The 26,369-nt window shown below is 40.3% G+C and overlaps 1 protein-coding gene across 11 annotated transcripts in view; it reads right to left on the minus strand.

The window, feature by feature from the left end:
- Nucleotides 1-26,369, minus strand: part of LOC110965258 (RNA binding protein, mRNA processing factor 2) — a 68,139-nt gene that overhangs the window by 36,085 nt on the left and 5,685 nt on the right. For 5 of the 11 annotated variants that reach the window (XM_022214229.2, XM_022214235.2, XM_022214233.2 and 2 more), the window contains exons 2-3: nt 21,906-21,994; nt 10,145-10,265 (exon numbers count right to left, since the gene is read on the minus strand). The gene's annotated coding sequence lies outside the window, so the exon portion shown is untranslated. Of the gene's footprint in view, nt 1-10,144; nt 10,266-21,905; nt 21,995-24,330; nt 24,769-26,369 lie in introns of those variants that run through there. The other 6 variants (XM_051938088.1, XM_051938085.1, XM_051938083.1 and 3 more) reach the window with 4 other exon arrangements.

Genomic DNA, 26,369 nt, shown 5'->3' on the forward strand with positions numbered 1-26,369 from the left:
TCCGTCCCTCCGTCCCTCCGTCCCTCCGTCCCTCCGCCTCTCCGCCTCTCTGCCTCTCTGTCCCTCTGTTCCTCTGTCTGTCTCTCTGCCTCTCTGTCTCTCTGCCTCTCTGCCTCTCTGCCTCTCTGTCCCTCTGTCTCTCTGTCCCTCTGCCTCTCTGCCTCTCTGTCCCTCTGTCTCTCCGCCTCTCCGCCTCTCCGTCCCTCCGCCTCTCTGCCCCTCTGTCCCTCTGCCTCTCTGCCTCTCTGCCTCTCTGTCTCTCTGTCTCTCTGCCTCTCTGCCTCTCTGCCTCTCTGCCTCTCTGCCTCTCTGCCTCTCTGCCTCTCCGTCTCTCCGTCTCTCCGTCTCTCCGCCTCTCCGTCTCTCCGCCTCTCCGCCCCTCCGTCCCTCCGCCTCTCCGCCTCTCCGTCTCTCCGTCTCTCCGTCTCTCCGTCTCTCCGTCTCTCCGTCCCTCCGCCTCTCCGCCTCTCTGCCCCTCTGTCCCTCTGTCCCTCTGCCTCTCTGCCTCTCTGTCCCTCTGTCCCTCTGTCCCTCTGCCTCTCTGTCTCTCTGTCTCTCTGTCTCTCTGCCTCTCTGTCTCTCTGTCCCTCTGTCTCTCTGCCTCTCTGCCTCTCTGCCTCTCTGCCTCTCTGTCCCTCTGTCTCTCTGTCTCTCTGCCTCTCTGCCTCTCTGTCCCTCTGCTCCTCTGTCTCTCTGCCTCTCTGCCTCTCTGCTCCTCTGTCTCCCTGTCTCCCTGCCTCTCTGCCTCTCTGCCTCTCTGTCCCTCTGTCCCTCTGCTCCTCTGTCTCTCTGTCTCTCTGCCTCTCTGCTCCTCTGTCTCCCTGCCTCTCTGTCTCTCTGTCTCTCTGCCTCTCTGTCCCTCTGTCCCTCTGTCTCTCTTTCTCTCTGTCCCTCTGCCTCTCTGCTCCTCTGTCTCCCTGCCTCTCTGCCTCTCTGCCTCTCTGTCCCTCTGTCTCTCTTTCTCTCTGTCCCTCTGTCTCTCTTTCTCTCTGCCTCTCTGCTCCTCTGTCTCTCTGCCTCTCTGCCTCTCTGTCCCTCTGTCTCTCTGCCTCTCTGTCTCTCTGTCTCTCTGTCTCTCTGTCTCTCTGCCTCTCTGCCTCTCTGTCCCTCTGTCTCTCTGCCTCTCTGTCTCTCTGCCTCTCTGTCTCTCTGCCTCTCTGTCTCTCTGTCTCTCTGCCTCTCTGCCTCTCTGTTCCTCTCCCTCTGTCTCCAGTCTCCCATCCTCTCCCCTGCCTCTGCTTCCTTCCCCAGTGTGACACCTGAGTGGAGTATGGGCTCACACCTGCCTCCACTTAGGTAATCAGCCTTCCCCACGGGTCCCGGACAGCTGAAGGACATCTCACTGATTACCATCCCTGCAATAAGTACCGGCTCAGCCTTCCACTCCCTGCCAGATTGTTGAATACGACTCAATAGTCAGTTTGCTCTCTAGCTGCACAGCAGTCTGTTGAAGCTTTCAGGAGTTTTAATGCGCTGTGTCTTTTTCTCTTCCTTAGACTCAGCTGTCGGGGATCCCGTCTCCGAGTCCCTTGTCTGTTTTCCCCCCGGACCCATTCGGCACCCTGTAATCCTCCCATGGACCCTCCAGTCAGCCCGGAACCCCCTCCCTTTCCTGAACTCCCCGCCAGTCCATCCACACCTGTCCAGAACCCACAGCAGCCCGCTGGCTGCTCTCCACCTCCCGACTCCTCGTCCCGAACACCAACTGGACGCCAGCTGATCCCAAACCACCGAACACTTCGGCCGTCAGATCGCCGGGGTCCAAGACCATCCAGCCCCTCCAAACCCACTCCTTCTGCCGCCTTCCCTGAATCTCCCCTCTCAGACGTCTCCCCACCCGCCATTATCCACCCAGCCACAATAAACATCATTCTAATCTCCTCCGATCTTGGTAGTGTGGCTCTCTGCACGGGTCCAGCCCTCCCTAGTTCGTGACACTAAACAGTCACTCTAAAAATGCTCCAGAAGGAAACGTAAAGGTTCCAGAAAATAGCTTGTGCTGTCACTGATTAAAAACTGAAGAAAAAAGGAGGAAAAGGGCTACGTTTATACGAGGACCATCTTAACAGAAAACAACGCAAAAGTGGCGTCTTGTCATTTCACATTTAGATGAGCGGTTTTGAAGGAAATCTGCGTATATACGGTGACTCTATAGTGTGTGGAATTCGATTGGATATGCATGCCAGGCAGCTGGGTGGCGCTGTGATAAAACTCCGCCATGTCTACGCGCATGCGTACTATCTCCCTTTTCGGATCTCCACCGCGGTAAATGTTCATGAATGGAATCTGTACAGATTCTGTACGTTTGTTGGTACGACTCCTGTAGTGTACATAGAGCTGCCAGAGCTGCTTGAAGGTACGAAGGATGGAAATAATCACACATCTTTGTTTACGTCCTTGTACTGGCCGGCAAACCAAAGCACGTATGTGATGTAATCGTGTGCGCGACGTGGTCAGATCTCGGCAAAGTTTTGCGTTTTGCTGTTTAGACGGAAACGTAACGGCGGAGCGTTTTCTACTTTTCCACTCTGGAGGCCGGTTTCAAATTTTTGCGTTTTCAAGCCCCCAAAACGCCGTCCTCGTATAAATGGTAGGGTGTTTTGTTGAAATATTGGGATGTTTTTACCTGCAAGCGTCCTCGTGTAAACGGCCCCAAAGAGTCTTAAAATTACAAAAAACTAAAAAAAAAAACATCTCACATTCTCGTTGTTTATTCAGATTTGCACCAAAAATTGGAATCGTTTCTTTGTCTGACTGTTAGTAGAATAAGTTACTGAGATATTTATACTAAATAAGAAGCTGACAAACAAATAGCACAAAACTTGATTAATGAATGTTAAATATTTTGTGAAAATACAGATGAATCTCAAAAACCTGGACATTAACACATAAAATCATCAACAACCTGCATTTTAAAGCTGAAAGTGTCTCCAGATGTCCTCAGTCTAAGATCTAAATATAACATAGAAGAACTGAAAACTGACCAAATAAAAGTGACAGAGTTTTATTGCTGTATTCTGAGTTACTGTGTTTACTGTGACGTTTAGACCTGATCTGAGGACAGTGGTTAGTGGAAACTCAGACAGGAAGGCCTTTAGATAATAATCTGGAACTATCAGACCGTCTTCTTTAAACTGTCGGACTCTTTTCCTCAACTGAGATCATTTAGATCATTTCTGTTTCTGGGCTCTGGAATGTAAACCAGCCACTGCCCACTCATAAACACAGGAGAGCTAATGAAGTACAGAGAAATACAGCAAAAGTACAGCAAAAATATATCAAGAATACAGAGAAATACAGCAAGAATACAGCAAGAATATAGAGAAATACAGCATTCTTGTCTACAGTTGATTGAGTTTAGAATCATTTGGTTTCAGTCTGGGCTGCACAGTGCAGTAGTGGTTAGCACTGTTGCCTTGCAGCAAGAAGATCCCCGGTTCAAATCCCGGCCTGGGCCTGGGATCTTTCTGCATGGAGTTTGCATGTTCTCCCTGTGCATGTGTGGGTTTTCTCCGGGTACTCCGGCTTCCTCCCACAGTCCAAAAACATGCTGAGGTTAATTGGTTACTCTAAATTGTCCGTAGGTGTGAATGTGAGTGTGATTGTGTGTCTGTATATGTAGCCCTGTGACAGACTGGTGACCTGTCCAGGGTGTCCCCTGCCTTCACCTGAGTCAGCTGGGATAGACTCCAGCACCCCCCATGACCCTAGTGAGGATAAAGCGGTGTATAGAGGATGGATGGATGGTTTCACTCTGCATTAACAACCAACACTGCTGCTGGATTTTACTCCTCATGAAGATTTCTGGTAATTAACTGTGATCATTTTCACTTAATCAGCAGCAAAGACTCATCTTTAATCTGACACTGGTTTGTTCAACAAGAACAATCACACAAACTCAAACCTCACTAAATAGTAGGCTTGGGCGGGATCCACATTTTGATACTGTCAAACTTCCTTCACATTTTACCGGGGTATACGGTATTACCGTGACTATTACTGCTACTGGCTTGTGCCTTCACGTTCGTAAATTGAATACTCTCAGCAGTGAGTGGGTGGTTGATTCGGAGATGTGTCCTTAGGTTAGAGGTGTTTCCATCTCTCGCGATCACCTTTTGATTGCAGAATTTATAAATTGCTTCATCAGTATTTACCGGCTCTCCTTTCTCGTTTGCCTGGAACCCGAAATACTCCCAAACTGCAGAAGTTGTGTTCTTTTTTGACACCAAGTTACTCCGTGCGGGATCTGCCCCCCCCTCCCTGGCACTGTCACGTGACGACGTCACGTTCATAAACTTTATGGAAAGTCTTCAAAAGTAGGCTAAAACATAACTGTTTAAGTAAAACTGAAAATTCAACCACACAAGTGCTACTGGACATTGAATCAATTTTAGGCATTAAATGACTTTTATTTAATATTTAATCCTTATGTTAACCTTTCCTGCTCAGCTCCTGACCGTGGTCAGGAAACCCAGGAGAGGACAGTTCTCCAGGGCTGAAGTTACTGCTGTTACTTCGGGGTTAACCCCCTTCACTTCCTCAGCAGTCGTAGAAGGCAAAGACACAGGAGCCCGGCCTTATTGAAGAATACTGCAGCCTTTATTGTAAATTAACAGCGGCTGAGCCATACAGTCGCTAACCCAGCAGCTACACACCTCTTCTCTCTTACGCCCCGAACCGACTATCGTCTTCCTCACTTGCGCTGCATTCAGGGTCGCTCGGACATCTCGCTCTCCCCCTCTCACACACGCTGCTCTCTCTCCCTCTCTCATAATGGAGCCACACACTCTCATAACACTTATCTCCTGTATAAGAGCATTGCATTTTTTTCATGGCGGTATTGGAACTGATAGCGCTGCTATTTTTAAACACCGGCGGTACAAGGTATTACCGTAATACCGCCCAAGCCTACTAAATAGTCTGTATTTTGTAGTAAAAGTCAGAATTTAGGGGGGCAGTGTTTCTTGGCAATGTTGTTGTTACTGAAAAAAGTAAAAGTGCAAAAAAGTTTCTGTAGGGTTAGACATTGTTTTGGTCTGGGTTAAGGTTAGGGTTAGGGTTAGGGGTTAGATATGAATGGGAGTCAATGGTAAGTCCCCACGGGAATAGCAGAACCAGACATGTGTGTGTGTGTGTGTGTGTGTGTGTGTGTGTGTGTGTGTGTGTGTGTGTGTGTGTGTGTGTGTGTGTGTGTGTTAGAGTTCATCGCTTTGAGGCAGATGTGTGTTTATTGTGTAAATTTGCAGATGATGTGTATAAATCTGTAGATATTGAAGCAGGTTGTACACTAATTCAGAACTACAGACTCCTGATGACAGAACTACAGACTCCTGATGGTAGAACTACAGACTCCTGATGATAGAACTACAGACTCCTGATGGTAGAACTACAGACTCCTGATGGTAGAACTACAGACTCCTGATGGTAGAACTACAGACTCCTGATGGTAGAACTACAGACTCCTGATGGTAGAACTACAGACTCCTGTTGATGGTAGAACTACAGACTCCTGATGGTAGAACTACTGACTCCTGATGGTAGAACTACAGACTCCTGTTGATGGTAGAACTACAGACTTCTGATGATGGTAGAACTACAGACGTCTGATGATGGTAGAACTACAGACTCCTGATGGTAGAACTACAGACTCCTGATGGTAGAACTACAGACTCCTGATGATAGAACTACAGACTCCTGTTGATGGTAGAACTACAGACTCCTGTTGATGGTAGAACTACAGACTCCTGATGATGGTAGAACTACAGACGTCTGATGATGGTAGAACTACAGACTCCTGATGGTAGAACTACAGACTTCTGATGGTAAAACTACAGACTCATGTTGATGGTAGAACTACAGACTCCTGATGGTAGAACTACAGACTCCTGATGGTAGAACTACTGACTCCTGATGATGGTAGAACTACAGACGTCTGATGATGGTAGAACTACAGACTCCTGATGGTAGAACTACAGACTCCTGATGGTAGAACTACAGACTCCTGATGATAGAACTACAGACTCCTGTTGATGGTAGAACTACAGACTCCTGTTGATGGTAGAACTACAGACTCCTGATGATGGTAGAACTACAGACGTCTGATGATGGTAGAACTACAGACTCCTGATGGTAGAACTACAGACTTCTGATGGTAAAACTACAGACTCCTGTTGATGGTAGAACTACAGACTCCTGATGACAGAAATACAGACTCCTGTTGATGGTAGAACTACAGACTCTTGGTGGTAGAACTACAGACTCCTGATGGTAGAACTACAGACGTCTGATGATGGTAGAACTACAGACTCCTGATGGTAGAACTACAGACTTCTGATGGTAAAACTACAGACTCCTGTTGATGGTAGAACTACAGACTCCTGATGACAGAACTACAGACTCCTGTTGATGGTAGAACTACAGACTCCTGATGATGGTAGAACTACAGACTCCTGATGACAAAACTACAGATTCCTGTTGATGGTAGAACTACAGACTCCTGTTGATGGTAGAACTACAGACTCCTGATGACAGAACTACAGACTCCTGTTGATGGTAGAACTACAGACTCCTGATGGTAGAACTACAGACTCCTGTTGATGGTAAAACTACAGACTCCTGTTGATGGTAGAACTACAGACTCCTGATGACAGAACTACAGACTCCTGTTGATGGTAGAACTACAGACTCCTGATGATGGTAGAACTACAGACTCCTGATGATGGTAGAACTACAGATTCCTCTTGATGGTAGAACTACAGACTCCTGATGATGGTAGAACTACAGACTCCTGATGGTAGAACTACAGACTCCTGATGGTAGAACTACAGACTCCTGATGATGGTAGAACTACAGACTCCCGATGACAGAACTACAGACTCCTGATGGTAGAACTACAGACTCCTGATGGTAGAACTACAGACTCCTGATGATGGTAGAACTACAGACTCCTGATGATGGTAGAACTACAGACTCCCGATGACAGAACTACAGACTCCTGATGGTAGAACTACAGACTCCTGATGGTAGAACTACAGACTCCTGATGGTAAAACTACAGACTCCTGTTGATGGTAGAACTACAGACGTCTGATGATGGTAGAACTACAGACTCCTGATGACAGAACTACTGACTCCTGATGGTAGAACTACAGACTCCTGATGACAGAACTACAGACTCCTGATGGTAGAATTACAGACTCCTGATGACAGAACTACAGACTCCTGATGGTAGAACTACAGACTCCTGATGATAGAACTACAGACTCCTGATGGTAGAACTACAGACTCCTGATGATGGTAGAACTACAGACTCCTGATGGTAGAACTACAGACTCCTGATGATGGTAGAACTACAGACTCCTGATGATGGTAGAACTACAGACGTCTGATGATGGTAGAACTACAGACTCTTGAGGGTAGAACTACAGACTCCTGATGGTAGAACTACAGACTCCTGATGACAGAACTACAGACTCCTGATGGTAGAATTACAGACTCCTGATGATAGAACTACAGACTCCTGATGGTAGAACTACAGACTCCTGATGATAGAACTACAGACTCCTGTTGATGGTAGAACTACAGACTCCTGATGGTAGAACTACAGACTCCTGATGATAGAACTACAGACTCCTGTTGATGATAGAACTACAGACTCCTGATGGTAGAATTACAGACTCCTGATGACAGAACTACAGACTCCTGATGGTAGAACTACAGACTCCTGATGATAGAACTACAGACTCCTGATGGTAGAACTACAGACTCCTGATGATGGTAGAACTACAGACTCCTGATGATGGTAGAACTACAGACTCCTGATGATGGTAGAACTACAGACTCCTGATGATGGTAGAACTACAGACGTCTGATGATGGTAGAACTACAGACTCTTGAGGGTAGAACTACAGACTCCTGATGCTGGTAGAACTACAGACTCCCGTCTTCTTCCAGGTCAGCTGAGAGCTTCAGCAGTTATTTCTGTGGTGTTGGAGTGAGGAACACTGGAGATGATATTAAAGTTTCAGCAGATTGCTGCAGCTTTGCCCTGAGATGTGAAGGTTTACAAGCAGCCAAAATGTGAGAAACGTGACGAGAATAGCGCAATACTGCATCAGCTGCAGAGAAAAAACTTATTCAACATTTAGCTCCATTTAACATTATTTCAGACCTAAGAGCTGCTCATCTTCCTCCAGATAACACCCTGGATGGATGCTTTTGGCTCTAAACATGTCGGTTTCTACCGCTGTGCTACAAACTGAAAGATCTCTTCAACAAATGAATGGGTTTCTGGACATTTCTACAGTTATCCATGGAGCCTAATAAAGAAATCCGACTTCAGTTGTTCCCTAAAATTCCTTCATCCATTGGAACCCCAGCTGATTCTCCTCTTGTCAGGTTTTATTCACTGTCAGCTCATTTTCCACTAAAATATAAAATCATGCATCGCTAAGGAAACCAAACAACCACAACTCGAAGTAGAGAAATCTGAAAGGTCAAACTAAATTATACCATTAATCATCAAAAATAAAGTTTATTTTCTTTGTTGATTATTTATTTTACAAAAAACGAAGAAAACTAGAATCAACATGTGAAACATTTTCCCAGGTTGAGGGTATAAATACATATTATAGATATGTTACTGCTGTGTTCTTGATTTTTACTGTTCTGTGGAAACACTGCCTGCAGTTCAACTGAAAAGTCTCTAAAGTTTAGACTCGTTGTCTTGGCTGTACGTCTAAAATCTGTTTCATGTGACCTGGTAACACCTCCTGGCTGCCAGATTTAAAAATAAATGGTAGGGAAAAAACATGTTTTATCAAAGTGTTTCCATAATAGTGTCAGTAATTAGACTAACGTACTACTGTCTGCTACTTAACCTGAAAATGATAAATATGGATATTTTACTATAAATGTGAGGATATCAGCCTCAGCTCTAAATGTGGATAAACAGCAGATTTAATAATCAGTTCTGTTCATGTTAACAAACACTGAATGTTGTAATGAGAAATGTTATTTTTTGGAGTAATATTTAAATGTAATGTGTATTTTTTAAATCACATGTAATTTTTCAGTTTTCAAACTTCAAACTTTATTTATTTGTAAAGAACTTTTCATGCAGAACAACACAAAGTACTTCACAACAATTAAAAACAAAGAAGACAATAAATAAATACAATTAAAAATAGAAAAAAAAACAACTCTCCACCCTCCCAACATATAGACAGCCATTTATGTGCGCACACACACACACACACACACACACACACACACACACACACACACACACACACACACACACACACACACAACATGACAGTTTTAGGAGCAATATTTCCCTTCCATGTAAACGTGTCAAAGTCAGTATTAAATTTTTATGTGTAATTTTACTTTGCTGCCTCAGCATCATTATTACTTTTCTATTATTTGGTTATTTTATTTTCAGCAATATATCCTACTTATTAAATCTTATTGTTTTTCTATCAGATACTTCATTTTTAATTCTAAGTAAATTTGTTTTCTGAGAAATATCTGGCCAAAGAATGTATTTTAGAATTAATAAAGTTTATGTTAACTAAAACTTTATCTTGTCTTAATTTATCCTAACTTATCCTAGTTAAACTTAATTTAACTTAACTTTAACTTATCCTAACTTGACTTAATTTAATTTAAATAAACTTAATGTATCTTAACTTACCTTTATCTTAGCTTGTCTTAATTTACCCTAACTTTTTCTAACTCAATTTAACTTCATCTTAACTTATCGTAACTTGACTTAATTAAGCTCAATTTAAATTAACTTTATCTTATCCTAACTAATTGTATCTAGACTTAATTAAACTTCATTTATCTTACCTTTAACTTGTCTGAACGTATACTAACTTAACTAAATTACACTTTATCTTACCTTTATCTTGTCGTAACTGATCTTATAGTATCTTTTGTTTTCTTATCGGCTTCTCTTCTCGTTTCATGTCTTAATCACATTTTGACTCATAAGTTGGACAGAGTGCAGCTAACTAACACTCTGACATGTCTAAACATTACATCTATGAAATATAAGACTTTTATCAGGAAAAATCAGACCTTCTCATGTAAACCTCTTCAACATTTGACATGTAAAGTGTGTAAAGCAGCTCGTTTACCCTGAGCTCAGTCCTCTGCAGCAGATCTTTGGGGGATGAATCTCAGCATCAATCACGGGACTTCAATCCAAACACATGTTAGAGCCACGTTCTCCTGTTCCCTCTCAGGCATGGATCTCGTCTAATGGACAATAACACGGCAGTTAAAAGCAGCAGGACCCGGTTCAGGCCTTCTCTGAGACACTAAATCAATCCGTACCAAATAAACATCAGGCTTTTACGCCGCTAGCTCATCCTGAAACCCGAGTTCAGACAGAAACATCTCCAATTTATTACAGGCCAGCCACCTGGATGGAATACAGTCCTCAGCTAAAATACCTTCAGTCTTCCTCACATTTCTGCTGCTCATCATTTCTCTTCTGTCCCTGAAATCTAAATATTCTTTCCTGGATTCAAGAGGAGCCGTTTGGGGGATTCAGTCGGTTTTATTTTCACGTAGAAACTCACAGAAACTTCATCTAGACTGTGTAAAAATCTCATATTCTATAAATTAATGCACAGTTTAGTGGTTATATTTAGGCTCTCAAAGCACATCGTGAAAGTCTGGAGAAGATCATGATTTGGTTTATTTCACACTCGATGCCTCAGATGAACATTTAACATGAATCAGCGTCTCCATAACTTTCAGGAAAAGTGGTTTTGGTGCTTAAATGTTTTCAGGAAGTAAATCCGAGTCTCTGGAGTAAAATATCCTGCATTTTAAACGTCCCGCTGTTCAGTCAGAATCCTCTGATTACTTCTGTGTGGTCCAAAACTGGGGAACCTTCTGATATTTTCACTGAATAACCAGAAAAGTAGCTTTGATTTGTCTCAGAAACTGTTGGGTGAACATAAAAAGACACAGATGCTACTGCAGTAATTTAAAAACAGAAATAGTTTTAATGTTAGAGAGCTCTAAAAAAAAGACAATTTTAAGATGTTGAGAAGAAATTTATGTAAAAAGACCAGAATCAGATCACCTGCTATCTGCTGTAAAGATAATAAGTAAATAGAGCAGAAGGGAAACGGCTCCAGGAGGAAAAGATTATTTAGTTTTAATTAGTTTATGGACTTGAACTGAAGCATAATTAGTCTTTTTTTGCATAAACCAGTAAAGAACAGAAATATTAAGGCAGCATTATGAACCCATCCTGATCTGTAAAAACCTGGGTTCACATGGAGGAACTCCATTTATCTATTTTACACTTTTATACCGACTAAACTCAGGTTTATCTTTTATTCTTCTGGTGAAGAGCTCTGAGATGACCTAACCCTGTTATCAACATGTTATGATCTGAACGTCACGTCTTCTATGGTTTTATCATCAGAGATATCTCAGCTGGAGGTGGAGAGAGTTCCTGAATTTTAACAAAGACTTGTAAAGAGGTGAGGTGCATCATGGGAAATGTAGGATCCAGCAGTCTTCTGACCGTAAAGTAATGGTACTCAAAGTAGATGAAATGTGTAAAATTACTGAAATATTCATCTAATAAAAATAAGGAAAAGCTATTTAAACATAAATCAATGTAGATACAAAAGTAGGGATGAAAATTATTGATAAAAATCAGAGACAAACATCACTAATGCCAGTAAAAGTTACTGGAAGACTTCTGAGGGTGACATTTCTTAAATAAGAAGAGTTTAAAATGTTCCACGGGGGAAAACCTGATGAGGTAATCCAGGTAAAATCTCTCCAAAACTTTTTCAATTTATTGAGAATAAAAGTGAAAATATTTCCGTCTGCAGCTTCGATTTGTGTCTTTACTCCTTTCAGTCTGTCCATCAGGAGGAAAAAGCTTTATGGAAGGGCAGCGCTTTATCACCACAGTACCTTCAAATTCAGCTTTCATTTTATTAAACTGTAGATAAACAAACTAGAGCTAATTATTTACTGGTTCAAGTACAGATTGGACAGCTGGAGGTATAAATGATAAAGATATGGTAGTTCTACAGACACATACAAACTAACTTTATCCCTTCTGTATCATAAAATAATCTTTTAATTCATTCAGTTAGTTACTGAGCACAAAGACTGGTTTATTTAATGAGAAATTAAAGGTTTGTCCTAATCTATTTAGCTTCAATGTGAAATAAAATTAACTTTACAATCTCTTCATATTTGTTGGCTCATCTTCAGCTCCACAGATTTACTAGAACTGTTTGGTTTGTTCAATAAAATCACACAAAGATTATTAAGAACAGAATCAAACCCTCTGGTCTATCTGATGAGAATCTAAAAGCTCTAATTTCCTCCACAGACGTCTTTAAATCGTCACTCATTACACGTGAAACACAGAAACCATTTACTAAAAAGGAGAAATCAGGTTGGAGGCATTGAGCAGAAGTAAGAGTTGCGAAGCAGCGAGCAGAACTAATTTCATCAAATATTAAACCTGGTTAGCAGCAGGACTCAGCTGGAGGATCATGGGACGTCTGGTTCAGGAAGCAGCCATTTTAGAAAGCTATTACCCCGATTTATTGTGGCTTATTATCAATATTTGGTAGCTTGTCTGAAACTTGTGTGCCCCGGGGTAAAACTGCTGCTAATGCAAACACGCCTCATGTGCTGGTGAGATGGTTTCTGTGTTTTTTTATTTCATTAATAAGAGCAGATTCCACAGGAGACTTAAAGTTAGCTGCTTTATGTATGAATGTGCATTTCTAAGAAAGTCTCAGAGTGGAATCACGCTTTCAAATACAGAAACCTACCAGAGAATAAGGACAAGTGAAAAAAGAGACATTTAATAGAATATAATAAATTAAAAAGAAGGCCTGTTTCTGCAGCATTTTTAAATTTTTGATAAAAAAATAATCAGAAAGGTAAAAGAAATGAAGAAACGTGTGAATAAACAGAAAAATTCAGCAGCATTTTGACTTTAATACACGAGTCCACCAGAGCTGCTCTTCATGAACATATTTATGATGTGTATTATTATCATTATTATTATTATTCCATACAGTATAATAAATAACTTTTAAGGTGGCTTTTCTTCCTCAAACATCTGGCATTAATCTAACATCTAAATATTAACGGAGGAGGAAAATTGAAGCTGATTTAGGAGAAAACTATTAAAAATGTATTAGAAAGAACTCTGCTCAGATCAGCTGCTGTTAAAACAAACAAATCCTTTCAATGAATTTATTATTTTGGCCATTATTTATGAACATCTTGACAGGGAGTGTCTCTAATATTTGATATCCTGCTTTCTAGAGTTTTAAGTTTTGATCAGTTTTCTTAACTTTACTTTCTGTAAGACATTATTGATGAGTTTAAGAACTTCTAAATGCCTCCAACACACGGATATGATGAAGCATTTGAACCTAAAAACAGACAGATTCTTCCTATTTGAAGACTGGATGTTAACTAAAGAGCATCTTTTTAAAAATCTCCCTGAAAGCGCCGTGGATTACCGTCTGTTAGTCGTCCTCTGCACGGCTGCAGGACTTTTATTTGGGGAAATGGAGGTTGTGTACATTTTAGGGCCGGTGTTGTGCTGAAAGGTGGAGGCTGCGATGTTTTTTTGGGGATAAAGTGCATTAACTGCAGGCGACCAATCGGCTGGCTCCGTCCCATCGCCCTCCATCGCCTCCACTCAGCTCCTCCAGCTGAGGCGTACTTAGCACCATCCATAATGCATGTCGCCTCCCCAACGCTCCGGCCTGTCACAGCTCGTTCCCTTCGACAACTCAGCCCAACTCTACTTTTGCCCCTAAGAGGACGCCAACGGCTGCATAATTTAGAAGCCTCCCGCTGTTTTCTGGGCTCATCTCTTATCAAAAATGTAGCAGACGGAGTTTCTGGGGGAGTTTTATCTAAAGGGGCGATGGAAGATGTTCTAGATCAGACAATGGACGGAGGAGTGGGACAAAACTTCTGCAACTTCTTCTGTGGAACTTTTCTGAACTCTGGTGATGTCAGAGACATGTATGTCTGTCTGCATGTAGACCAATCCTAAAGCCTCAATAACATGTATGTCTGTCTTCATGTAGACCAACCCTAAAGCCTCAGTTACATGTATGTCTGTCTGTAGACAAACCCTAAAACCTCAGTAACATGTATGTCTGTCTGCATGTAGACAAACCCTAAAACCTCAGTAACATGTATGTCTGTCTGCATGTAGACCAACCCTAAAACCTCAGTAACATGTATGTCTGTCTGCATGTAGACAAACCCTAAAACCTCAGTAACATGTATGTCTGTCTGCATGTAGACAAACCCTAAAACCTCAGTAACATGTATGTCTGTCTGCATGTAGACCAACCCTAAAGCCTCAGTAACATGTATGTCTGTCTGCATGTAGACCAACCCTAAAGCCTCAGTTACATGTATGTCTGTCTGTAGACAAACCCTAAAACCTCAGTAACATGTATGTCTGTCTGCATGTAGACAAACCCTAAAACCTCAGTAACATGTATGTCTGTCTGCATGTAGACCAACCCTAAAACCTCAGTAACATGTATGTCTGTCTGCATGTAGACCAACCCTAAAACCTCAGTAACATGTATGTCTGTCTGCATGTAGACAAACCCTAAAACCTCAGTAACATGTATGTCTGTCTGCATGTAGACAAACCCTAAAACCTCAGTAACATGTATGTCTGTCTGCATGTAGACCAACCCTAAAGCCTCAGTAACATGTATGTCTGTCTGCATGTAGACCAACGCTAAAGCCTCAGTAACATGTATGTCTGTCTGCATGTAGACAAACCCTAAAACCTCAGTAACATGTATGTCTGTCTGCATGTAGACAAACCCTAAAACCTCAGTAACATGTATGTCTGTCTGCATGTAGACCAACCCTAAAGCCTCAGTAACATGTATGTCTGTCTGCATGTAGACAAACCCTAAAACCTCAGTAACATGTATGTCTGTCTGCATGTAGACCAACCCTAAAGCCTCAGTAACATGTATGTCTGTCTGCATGTAGACAAACCCTAAAGCCTCAGTAACATGTATGTCTGTCTGCATGTAGACAAACCCTAAAACCTCAGTAACATGTATGTCTGTCTGCATGTAGACAAACCCTAAAGCCTCAATAACATGTATGTCTGTCTGCATGTAGACAAACCCTAAAACCTCAGTAACATGTATGTCTGTCTGCATGTAGACAAACCCTAAAGCCTCAGTAACATGTATGTCTGTCTGCATGTAGACAAACCCTAAAACCTCAGTAGCATGTATGTCTGTCTGCATGTAGACCAACCCTAAAGCCTCAGTAACATGTATGTCTGTCTGCATGTAGACAAACCCTAAAACCTCAGTAACATGTATGTCTGTCTGCATGTAGACAAACCCTAAAACCTCAGTAACATGTATGTCTGTCTGCATGTAGACAAACCCTAAAACCTCAGTAACATGTATGTCTGTCTGCATGTAGACCAACCCTAAAGCCTCAATAACATGTATGTCTGTCTGCATGTAGACAAACCCTAAAGCCTCAGTAACATGTATGTCTGTCTGCATGTAGACCAACCCTAAAGCCTCAGTAACATGTATGTCTGTCTGCATGTAGACCAACCCTAAAGCCTCAGTAACATGTATGTCTGTCTGCATGTAGACCAACCCTAAAACCTCAGTAACATGTATGTCTGTCTGCATGTAGACAAACCCTAAAGCCTCAGTAACATGTATGTCTGTCTGCATGTAGACAAACCCTAAAGCCTCAGTAACATGTATGTCTGTCTGCATGTAGACAAACCCTAAAGCCTCAGTAACATAGGGTTAGGGTTAGGGCTACAATTTACGTCATATTTAAAATGTATCTACTTGTTACTAAAAGACTTGCTGTTTTTCTTGTGCTTGTTTTAAAGTCAAATTTACAGACCAACACTAAAAGCTCTTCCTAGTGTGTCTCTAAATGTCTGAATATGAAATATGTGTATCAGCACATGCGTGTTCAGGGCGGATCAAAGTATAACATGTTTAATAAACCAGAGGATTGTTCCAACGGGAACAAAAGGACCATTGTGGGGAACTCTTCCAGCCATCTGCAGCCGGCAGGTCAAGGTGACCGAGGTCACAAAGAGAAGAAAGATATTTAAGAGAGGCAGCGAACACCTGCTGGAAATATCTGACTATTAAAGCAAAGACTGGATTACCTGAGGTGTCTTTAGTTATCTCAGCGTCCTTATCGGTCTGGTTGGAAAGCAGCAGGTGACAAAGTTTAAACAGGTACTCTGAAGACTATTTCTATGTTGTTGACGGCTTTCCTGAGACAATAATGAGGCTCTTTGGTTGTGCAACAACCAGGTTCTCAAAAGTGTACTCCACTGAACATTTCACTACTGTAGACCACCATTAAAACATCTGGGAACACTTAGAAACCTCCTGATTTTAGAAAGAAAAGCCGTTTTATTTCATGAAGATAACATAAAATGAATGATAAATCCAGTGTAGACATTGTTAATGTGGTAAATGACTATAGTAGCTGTAAACAGCTGATTTTTAATGGAATATCTCCATAGGGGTACAGAGGAACATTTCCTGTGTTCTAATGCTACATTGTGTTAGCTAATGGTGTTGAAAGGCTCATTGATGGTTAGAAAACCCTTGTTCAGTTATGTTAGCACATGGATAAAAGTGGGAGTTTAATGGAAAACATGGAATTGTCCGGATGATCCCAGATTTTAGAATGGTAGTTTAACTCCAGCTACGAGTGCCGACATTCATAGTTTAAATCTAATCATTGGTAGCGTTGCTTGCATAGAGCTGTTTTCTGAGTTAAATAGGTTTCTGGTCATGAAACATATTTTAAACATATTTATTAAAAGTTATTTAATAGATAGTAGTATTCTCCTGCAGTTTAAATCACCTGTAGCAGTCACAGCGTTATGATCACATCTCGAGGTGAAGTCAACAGAGCAGCGTCCAGAAACACAACTGGGTTCATCTTTAACTTGTTCAGTCAAAAATGGAGTTAAAACAGTGATTCTAACCTGGTTACTAGAGTGGATGTAAACACATCTGATGCATCTTCTGGCTGCTCTCAGCATTTAAAGGCCACAGGTGAACACAAAGATGTTGGTTTTTGACTCAGATGGAACTTCCATCATGTTTCTGCTGCCGTGATCGGTTAAATAATGTAAAGAAAGCCGTCATGAAACCAGTGGAGTTCTCATGCTGCATCTCTGAATGAGATCAGTTCAGAGGAACAGCAGCACCTGGATCAGCATTAAATCTGTTCTGTGTCGACATGAAACAAGCCAAGCATGACGTGTAGCTGCTCTCTTTCAGTCCTCCACAGCTTCTACCTCATCAGCAGCTGAAAACAAAGCAGGCTATAACCCAACAAAGGAACAGAAACAGCTCCTACAGCTGATCTAATGTATTCACGTTTAGGTAAAAATGTACATCTGTGTTTTGTGGAACAGATCTAATCACATGATCTCATTCTGTGGTAGAATTTACAAGTGGAGCCATAAAACCTCCATAATTTGCACTTTGAAAATTTAGTGACTACATGTCAGCATTTTTTTTAAATATTAAAAACACAGTTTTTTATGTGTATTTTTAGTCATTGTGAACAAAAAGATCTTCTTCAAGGTGTTTTTTGGGATCAGTGACATTTTCTGATGTGTTCTAATCTTTAGATTTTATTTATGTTGTAGAACTCTGTAAGTAATGTCAAGTTAATACAGATGTCAGAGAGAGAACAACCCGTCCTACATCAGATCAGATCAGTGTGTGTCTCTAAACATTCATAAATGAACAACTGGTCTGTCCCAACATCGACTACCAGACCCAGAAAAGGACAAAATAATAACTAAATAGAAATTAAAATGAATGAACAGAGCTCTGTAGGCTGCTGTGCTTCTCTTATGATCCGGCTGATACAACTAAGGGTTTTCTCGGATATGAACTCTTTTTTCTTCTTCTTATAAATCTGTATTTCTCTCCACCATGTGCTGAAGGACATATTTCATATTTCCATTGAGGTGGTTTTTCTACATCATGCAGCTCAACATTTATCTGTTCACTTCAGGCGTGTGATAGGTGTTCAGCATCTGTTTGTTGAATATCCATGCATCATCTTCCAGCTTTTATAAAAACAATAATACTAAAATAATACTAAAAATAAAAGCTGCTTTGGTACGTGGTTCTCACTGAGATCTCTGAATTCAGAATTAACTGTAAACCTGGATAAGGTGTTTAAACATCATTATTGTAGCTTTAGTTAGCATCTGAAGCTTCTTTATACCTGGAGTTTATTCAGGTTTGAAATCAGGACGTTTAAATTCAGAGTTCAGATAGCAGGTTACCAGAGTTCATGTAAAAATAGGATCTGGATTCATGTTGATCATAAATCAGACATGAAGTGTTGATAAATATCTGCTGCAGGTGAGAACTTTTAGAAACAAGAACGTCTGGAGTTTGACAGAAGCTGTAAATAAAGTGGATTAAAAGCCTCAAGTTTCCATGATGCTTTTAGAACTCATCACTTCTCCACACATTAAGAGTTCCTCAGTCTACAGAACCTTATTAGGAACCAGAACCAGAACTACACATGTAGACAGATGTGTAGAAGAACCAGAACCAGAACCAGAACTACACATGTAGACAGACGTATAGAAGAACCAGAACCAGAACTACACATGTAGACAGATGTGTAGGAGAACCAGAACCAGAACCAGAACTACACATGTAGACAGATGTGTAGAAGAACCAGAACCAGAACTACACATGTAGACAGACGTATAGAAGAACCAGAACCAGAACTACACATGTAGACAGATGTGTAGGAGAACCAGAACCAGAACCAGAACTACACATGTAGACAGACGTATAGAAGAACCAGAACCAGAACTACACATGTAGACAGATGTGTAGGAGAACCAGAACCAGAACCAGAACCAGAACTACACATGTAGACAGATGTGTAGAAGAACCAGAACCAGAACTACACATGTAGACAGACGTATAGAAGAACCAGAACCAGAACTACACATGTAGACAGATGTGTAGGAGAACCAGAACCAGAACCAGAACCAGAACTACACATGTGGACAGATGTGTAGAAGAACCAGAACCAGAACCAGAACCAGAACTACACGAGGACAGACGTGTAGGAGAACCAGAACCAGAACCAGAACCAGAACTACACGAGGACAGACGTGTCTCTGAAGACAACACACTGAGATGTTGTTTAAACAGAGAAGAGTTAAATACTCCACTGATGATCCTAACAAACTGCTGCTGTGTTTGTTTAACGTTTCTGAACTGTTATTGCTGTCGGGTTTTTTAAAAACTGAGAATTTATGTCAGATTATCGTGATCATCTGGACCTTCTGAGAGTCAGCAGGAGACTGAACCAGTCTGGCACTTTGAGAGTCTTTTAACTGAAGCATTAAGAGAAAAACTTTGAGCTTTTCTGGACAGGAACGATCTAATAGGGTTTGAAGGCCACGTAAATATTTAGGCCCAGAAGTGTGTTGATGCCGACAGACTCTGCTGCTCCACAAACCTGCTGTTATGTTCAGCAGCAACAATAGCTTCATTTAGCTCCATAATAGGTCACAGTAATCACTGTTTACTGATTTACAGCCTGCTCACTTAATTACTGTCATGGATGAGAAGATGATTAAATTCCTGCTTCCCAGTAAGGTCAGGATTTCACAGCAGTGGATTTAAATCAGAGTTTTAGACAGTTGGAGCCATCAGAGAGGAGCTGGATGGAGATGTTCCGATGTCCTCACCTTACATCTCTGATCATCTACGACGCTGAGATCTGTTCTTTCTAATTTCTAATTTCTTTCAGCTGCAGTTTATGGTTGATAAATTAGATTTCTGGTAATAATGATCCAGTGTAGCTGCAGGTGTGTTATTATGGCTTCTATTCACTGAAGCTGAAAGAGGAGCCGGTAATTCAGAAAAGTTGTTAGTAATTATAATAATAATAATAATAATAATAATAAAGATATTATTTATCGACTTCAGCCTAATAAAGACATTATGTATCACCGGGAGAGACACAGACGTGATGTGCAGCAGTTCAGTTAGTCAAGTTAGTTTACTGAAACAATTAAAAATCATTTAAAATAATTAAGTTAAATGCTTTTTTCTAATAAGTTTTGGTGACCCATTAAGTTGTTTTATGCGTGTTTTATACGTGTTTTATGCATGTGTTTTATATGTGTTTTATACGTGTTTTATGCGTGTGTTTTATGCGTATTTTATGCGTGTCTTTTATGTGCGTGTTTAATGCGTGTGTTTTATGTGCGTGTTTAATGTGTGTGTTTTGTGTGAGTGTTTTATGCATGGGTTTTATGCGTGTTTTGTGTGTTTTATGTGTGTTTTATGCGCATGTTTTATGCATGTTATATGCTTGTTCTATGTGTGTTTTGTGTGAGTTATATGTCTGTTTTATGCATATGTTTTATGCGTGTTTTACGTGTATTTTGTGTGTGTTTTATGTGTGTTTTATGCCTGTGTTTTATGTGTGTTTTGTGTGTTTTATGTGTGTGTTTTGTGCGTGTTTTATGTGTCTGTTTTATGTGTGTTTTATATGTGTGTTTTATGCGTGTTTTATGTGTATTTTATGTGTGTTTTATGCGTTTGTTTTATACATGTTTTATGTGTGTGTGTTTTATGTGTTTATGTGTGTGTTTTGTGTGTTTTATGTGTGTGTTTTGTGCGTGTTTTATGTGTATTTTATGTGTGTTTTATGCGTTTGTTTTATACGTGTTTTATGTGTGTGTGTTTTATGTGTTTTATGTGTTTTATGCGTGTTTTATGCATGTTTTATGCGTATGTTTTATACATGCTTTATGTGTGTTTTATGTGTGTGTTTTATACATGTTTTATATCACACAGTAGCAGTACTTTATCTCAGTTATTGTAGTACTTCAGTTAATTTAAAGTCCTTCATTGATTTAACCCCTTAAACTTGCCTGTTTATAAAGTTACAGATTTAGAGTTTTTTTCCCTCTATGACAATATTCCCTTCCTACTTTATATTAGCTTAGAAGTAAGATTTAAATCCTGCATTGAATCCTTCCAGCTCTCATCCCTCCTCAGCTACAGCAGCTCGAGCACACCAGCTCCCCACCACTCACTACAAGTAGAACACTGTAAACCTTCTCACAGTGGTCAGAACTTCAGCTGCATGTTAGAACCAGAAACCGAGTCAGAAGAAGAAGAATTCTACAGAAAACCTTGCAGGCTAACAGTACTGGTTCTTCAGGTTTGTGACATAAGAAACCTCAGAGGTCTGAATCTCTGTTTTAGAGACTTTCACCACTAAACTGCAGTCACTAGGTAGCAATACTGAGCCACGGCATTCACATGGATATTTCACTCATGATGTGTCTTTGTCATATAAAAAACCTTATCGATGCTAACAAGGTTAAAAAGTAGACCGTCACCAGAGGAGGGCTTTAATAGAATTATTGTAAATTATTCTATACCCCCTTTACTCCTCAGATTAATTAAAATGACATCCTCATCTGTTGTCATCTCTTTACCTTTCGTCATCTAAAAGCAATAAATGCAAACTAATTTTATTTAAAAAATCAGTTTTATTAGAAAATCAGTAAAAGACCAACATGTAGTAGATAGTGTCCTTTAACTGCTTTTATCTTCTACATTGTTTTATATTATAAAAACCTATAAAAATCTATGAACCCATTTCTTTCACAAAAATGACATTTTTAGTATCTGCATTATTCTTCAATAATCTGTTAAACACAGCCGATGAACAGGAAGAAACTGAGACTAAGGTTGTGATGTTTATTCATGTTAAAACTGATATCACTGTTTTAATAAAATAAGTAAAGAGCCACAGTACCTGGTAAACAGTGGAGCTTTGGATGTTTCCAGACTTTGACTGTTGTTGGATTCAATCTCATTTGCTGCCATCTCTTTACTGTCCATTATCTAAAAAAAGAAGAACAAACTACAGAAAAGTCTTATTTTTAAATAAAACTATAAAAGACCTAAATGAAGAAGGTATTTCCTTTTTAGTTTTTAAAGTATATCATAAAACAGTCTATAAATCCATCTGTTTCCCAAAAAATACATTTTTGGAGCCCGCAGCGAAATTGGAACTGAACAGAAGATATTAAAGGTTTTACATCCAGCTTAATGACATAAATATGTGCAATTATAAGTCCTATAAATCATATAAACGTGAATAATATGATGTAGATAATCTGCAAAACAGAGTCTATGGAAAGCTATCGGAAATAACCCGATGACTGAGAACACAAATAATCCAGAACGACATAAATACAATAAGAAGCACAAGTTTGTAGTAAATAAAAATTAAACATTAAAGAGCAGTAAAGCAGCCACTGGATGGAAACAGTTCAACAAGCTGCAAATAATCTGCAACAAAAAGAAGATTTTATGTAGAATGTTAAATTAATTGATGCAGTAATAACTTAATAACATAAATCTGTCCAGTGACAGAATCTATAAGTCATATATGTTTAATATAATGCAGATAATCTGTAAAACATGGCTAACGACAGATCAAGTCCAAATCTGATGACTACAGCACACAAGCAGTCCAAGATCTGCATGAAAACAACAGGAAGTACAAATCCCCATTAGCGACAGCATAAGCTGCAGCTATTCTTCCTGGGGTCCTAAAAAATTACAATGACATACAATTCTAAAAATACAATCACTCAATTAATCAAACAATATTTCACATTTAAATCAATCAATTAATCAATCAGACAATAAAATATTTCACATTTAAATCATACTGTAGTTTAAATAAACATAAATGAAGTTAAAGGTTTTATACCCATTGATGCAGCAATAATAAATAATAAGATCTATAAATCATAAATGTTTAATATAATGTAGATAATGTGCCTAACATGGCCAACGACAGATCAAGAAAGAATCTGATGATGAAATTAGATAAGCAAAACAGTTATATAGTTCTATCACTCTATAATAAGCACATAATTAGTAAATAAACACATTAGAGCAGTTAACAGGCTCATCATGCTGTAATCCTGGAAGCTGTAAACATCTCAGGATCAGTGATGGATCAGATCAGGGCAGACGGTCTCATGTTTAGCCTGCTACGCTAACTGTTGTTTAGCCTGCTACGCTAACTGTTGTTCAGCCTGCTATGCTAACTGTTGTTTAGCCTGCTACACTAACTGTTGTTTAGCCTGCTACCCTAACTGTTGTTTAGCATGATATGCTAACTGTTGTTTAGCTGCTACACTAACTGGTGTTTAGCTGCTATGCTAACTGTTGTTTAGCCTGCTACCCTAACTGTTGTTTAACCTGCTACACTAACTGTTGTTTAGCTGCTACACTAACTGTTGTTTAGCTGCTACGCTAACTGTTGTTTAGCTGCTATGCTAACTGTTGTTTAGCCTGCTATGCTAACTGGTGTTTAGCTGTTACACTAACTGTTGTTTAGCTGCTACCCTAACTGTTGTTTAGCTGCTACACTAACTGTTGTTTAGCTGTTACACTAACTGTTGTTTAGCATGCTACCCTAACTGTTGTTTAGCCTGCTACCCTAACTGTTGTTTAGCCTGCTCTGCTAACTGTTGTTTAGCATGCTACCCTAACTGTTGTTTAGCCTGCTATGCTAACTGTTGTTCAGCTGCTATGCTAACTGTTGTTTACCATGCTACCCTAACTGTTGTTTAGCCTGCTACCCTAACTGTTGTTTAGCCTGCCATGCTAACTGTTGTTTAGCTGCTACCCTAACTGTTGTTTAGCTGCTATGCTAACTGTTGTTTAGCTGCTACACTAACTGTTGTTTAGCATGCTACCCGAACTGTTGTTAGCTGCTACGCTAACTGTTGTTTAGCCTGCTCTGCTAACTGTTGTTTAGCCTGCTACCCTAACTGTTGTTTAGCCTGCTATGCTAACTGTTGTTCAGCTGCTATGCTAACTGTTGTTTTCCATGCTACCCTAACTGTTGTTTAGCCTGCTACCCTAACTGTTGTTTAGCCTGCTATGCTAACTGTTGTGTAGCCTGCTACCCTAACTGTTGTTTAGCTGCTATGCTAACTGTTGTTTAGCTGCTACGCTAACTGTTGTTTAGCCTGCTCTGCTAACTGTTGTTTAGCTGCTATGCTAACTGTTGTTTAGCTGCTATGCTAACTGTTGTTTAGCCTGCTCTGCTAACTGTTGTTTAGCTGCTATGCTAACTGTTGTTGGCCCTGAGGGACCGGGGACTGGTGGGCAGATGATCTGGACACTCCTCCTCCTCCTCCTCCAGGATCACATACCGCCTGCTTCTTGTTTGGATAAGTTAATGCTGAGATGTCAGCCTCCGTCCTGATGTATACCACCTGCCTTGGCCTCCGGCTGACCTCATCCTCCAGCTCCCACTGCAGAGACATTCCAGAGCTTTTCTGGTTCTGTTTACTCTGCAGCAGATTGCCCTGCTATCTGCCTCCTCCAGTGGACGGTGGTGGGCCATCCTGGTACTCTGCTGCTGTTTTGGGATCATATGTGAGCTAAAACACATCCTAAAAGTGTGAACCGAAATGTCGGACACAGAAATGAAAGTGTACCAGGACTAGAGGAGGAAGAAGGGAGGCCCGTTAGCTCCAGAATCCTCCCACTCACTGCTGAGCTCATGTGAACACCATGACCTCCCTACGTCTGCCTCTAAACCAGTTAGTGCTGCTGATTTACACTTTTATCCAGATAAGATCCCAACCAAATAGAAAACGGTTTTATTTCTGGGAGTCTTTCTGCTGGATGAGGCTCAGAAAGCCTTAAAGTGATGTCACTGAAAGTCTGATAGCAGAAAGCTGGACAGGAAATGTGATTTTATGTTTTTTTCTTTTCACTGTTAGTTTATATGAAGGCAGACATGTTGTTTTGCAGTTCTAGCAGTTAATATGCTGTTATAGCGCCCACTACTGGCAGTCTGATAGCAGTTAGCTGCTGCTTGTTACTCCACCATTTTATCTGATACCAAAATATCACATCTGTAACTGATGATATTCAGTTTTAGGTCTGCTTTACGCATATAAATCCAACTGTTTACATTTACTGTGTGAATTATTAGCATTATTATTGTTTTTAATAATAATAATGTTATTATTCTTGTTATTAATAACAACAATATTAATAATGTTATTGTTGTTATTATTATTAAGTCTCCTGTTGCAGCAAAGACACAAACATCCTGATTAGTCTGAAAGGAAAACTCTGTTCATTTTCTGTATTTCTCAAATCCTCACTTCGACTGATCCATCATCTATACACCGTTTAATCCTCATCAGGGTCATGGGGGGTGGAGTCTATCCCAGCTGACTGAGGGTGAAGGTTCACCTGAACAGGTAACAGCCTATCACAGGGCTGCACATAGAGACAGACATTCACACCTACAGACAGTTTAGAATCACCAATGAACCTCAGCATGTTTCTGGACTGTGGGAGGAAGCTGGAGAACCTGGAGAAAAGCCACACACGTACAGGAGAACATGGAGGACCAGGAAGGCCAGGACACTGCGTCTCCAACATTCCTGAGTGTTTAACCAGCAGAATTTAGATTCAAATTGACATCAGAGATCCTCAACATGTGATCTATGTCCTCTATGGACCAGGAACGACTCACCAACATGGAACTGGTGTGTTTTATTCCTTACGTAATGATGTGTTTGCACTGATCTACATCTTCTTCACTGATTGGATGGCTTTAAACCAAAATATGATAATTATTAACAGCTGAGCAACATTTGTAAATAAAACAACTGAATTAAGGCTCACTGTTTTTTTCTGTAACACGGAACAGAAAAATGTCAACATTAATGTATTTAAACACTGTCGCCATCAAGTGGACAAACAAGTGAACAACAGGAAATATCTGACAGGAGACTGAAGGATGAGAAGCTCTCTGCCTGGTGCAAGTTAAAAATAAAAGGTCATGCAATATATTAAATCTTTACTTTTATCCTGGTCTGAGTGCTGATATTGTTATTTATACCAAAATTAAATCCATAATTAAGTTCTTTTCCACAACAAACAGTTTACTTTAAATGTGCTGCAGCTTTTCTTCACTGCTTCAGTTGTACCAGAATAAAAAACTAAGATTTTTTCCTCGTTATTTGTCTCCTCTGACATGTTTGTTCAGTTTAAAGCCACATTTCCCTCATGGTTCATAATAAATGTGATTCTGTGAACTCCTGGTTTATTTATTAATGTGTTTGAACCAAACTGATTTTAATACTTTAAAACTGAACATCATCAAGAAAACGCCGTAAACCTGCTAAATTTAAGCAAACTAGAGTAAAATATCCTGTCTCGCTGTTTC

This window comes from Acanthochromis polyacanthus, chromosome 2, assembly GCF_021347895.1.
Source record: "Acanthochromis polyacanthus isolate Apoly-LR-REF ecotype Palm Island chromosome 2, KAUST_Apoly_ChrSc, whole genome shotgun sequence".
NCBI lineage: Eukaryota > Metazoa > Chordata > Actinopteri > Pomacentridae > Acanthochromis > Acanthochromis polyacanthus.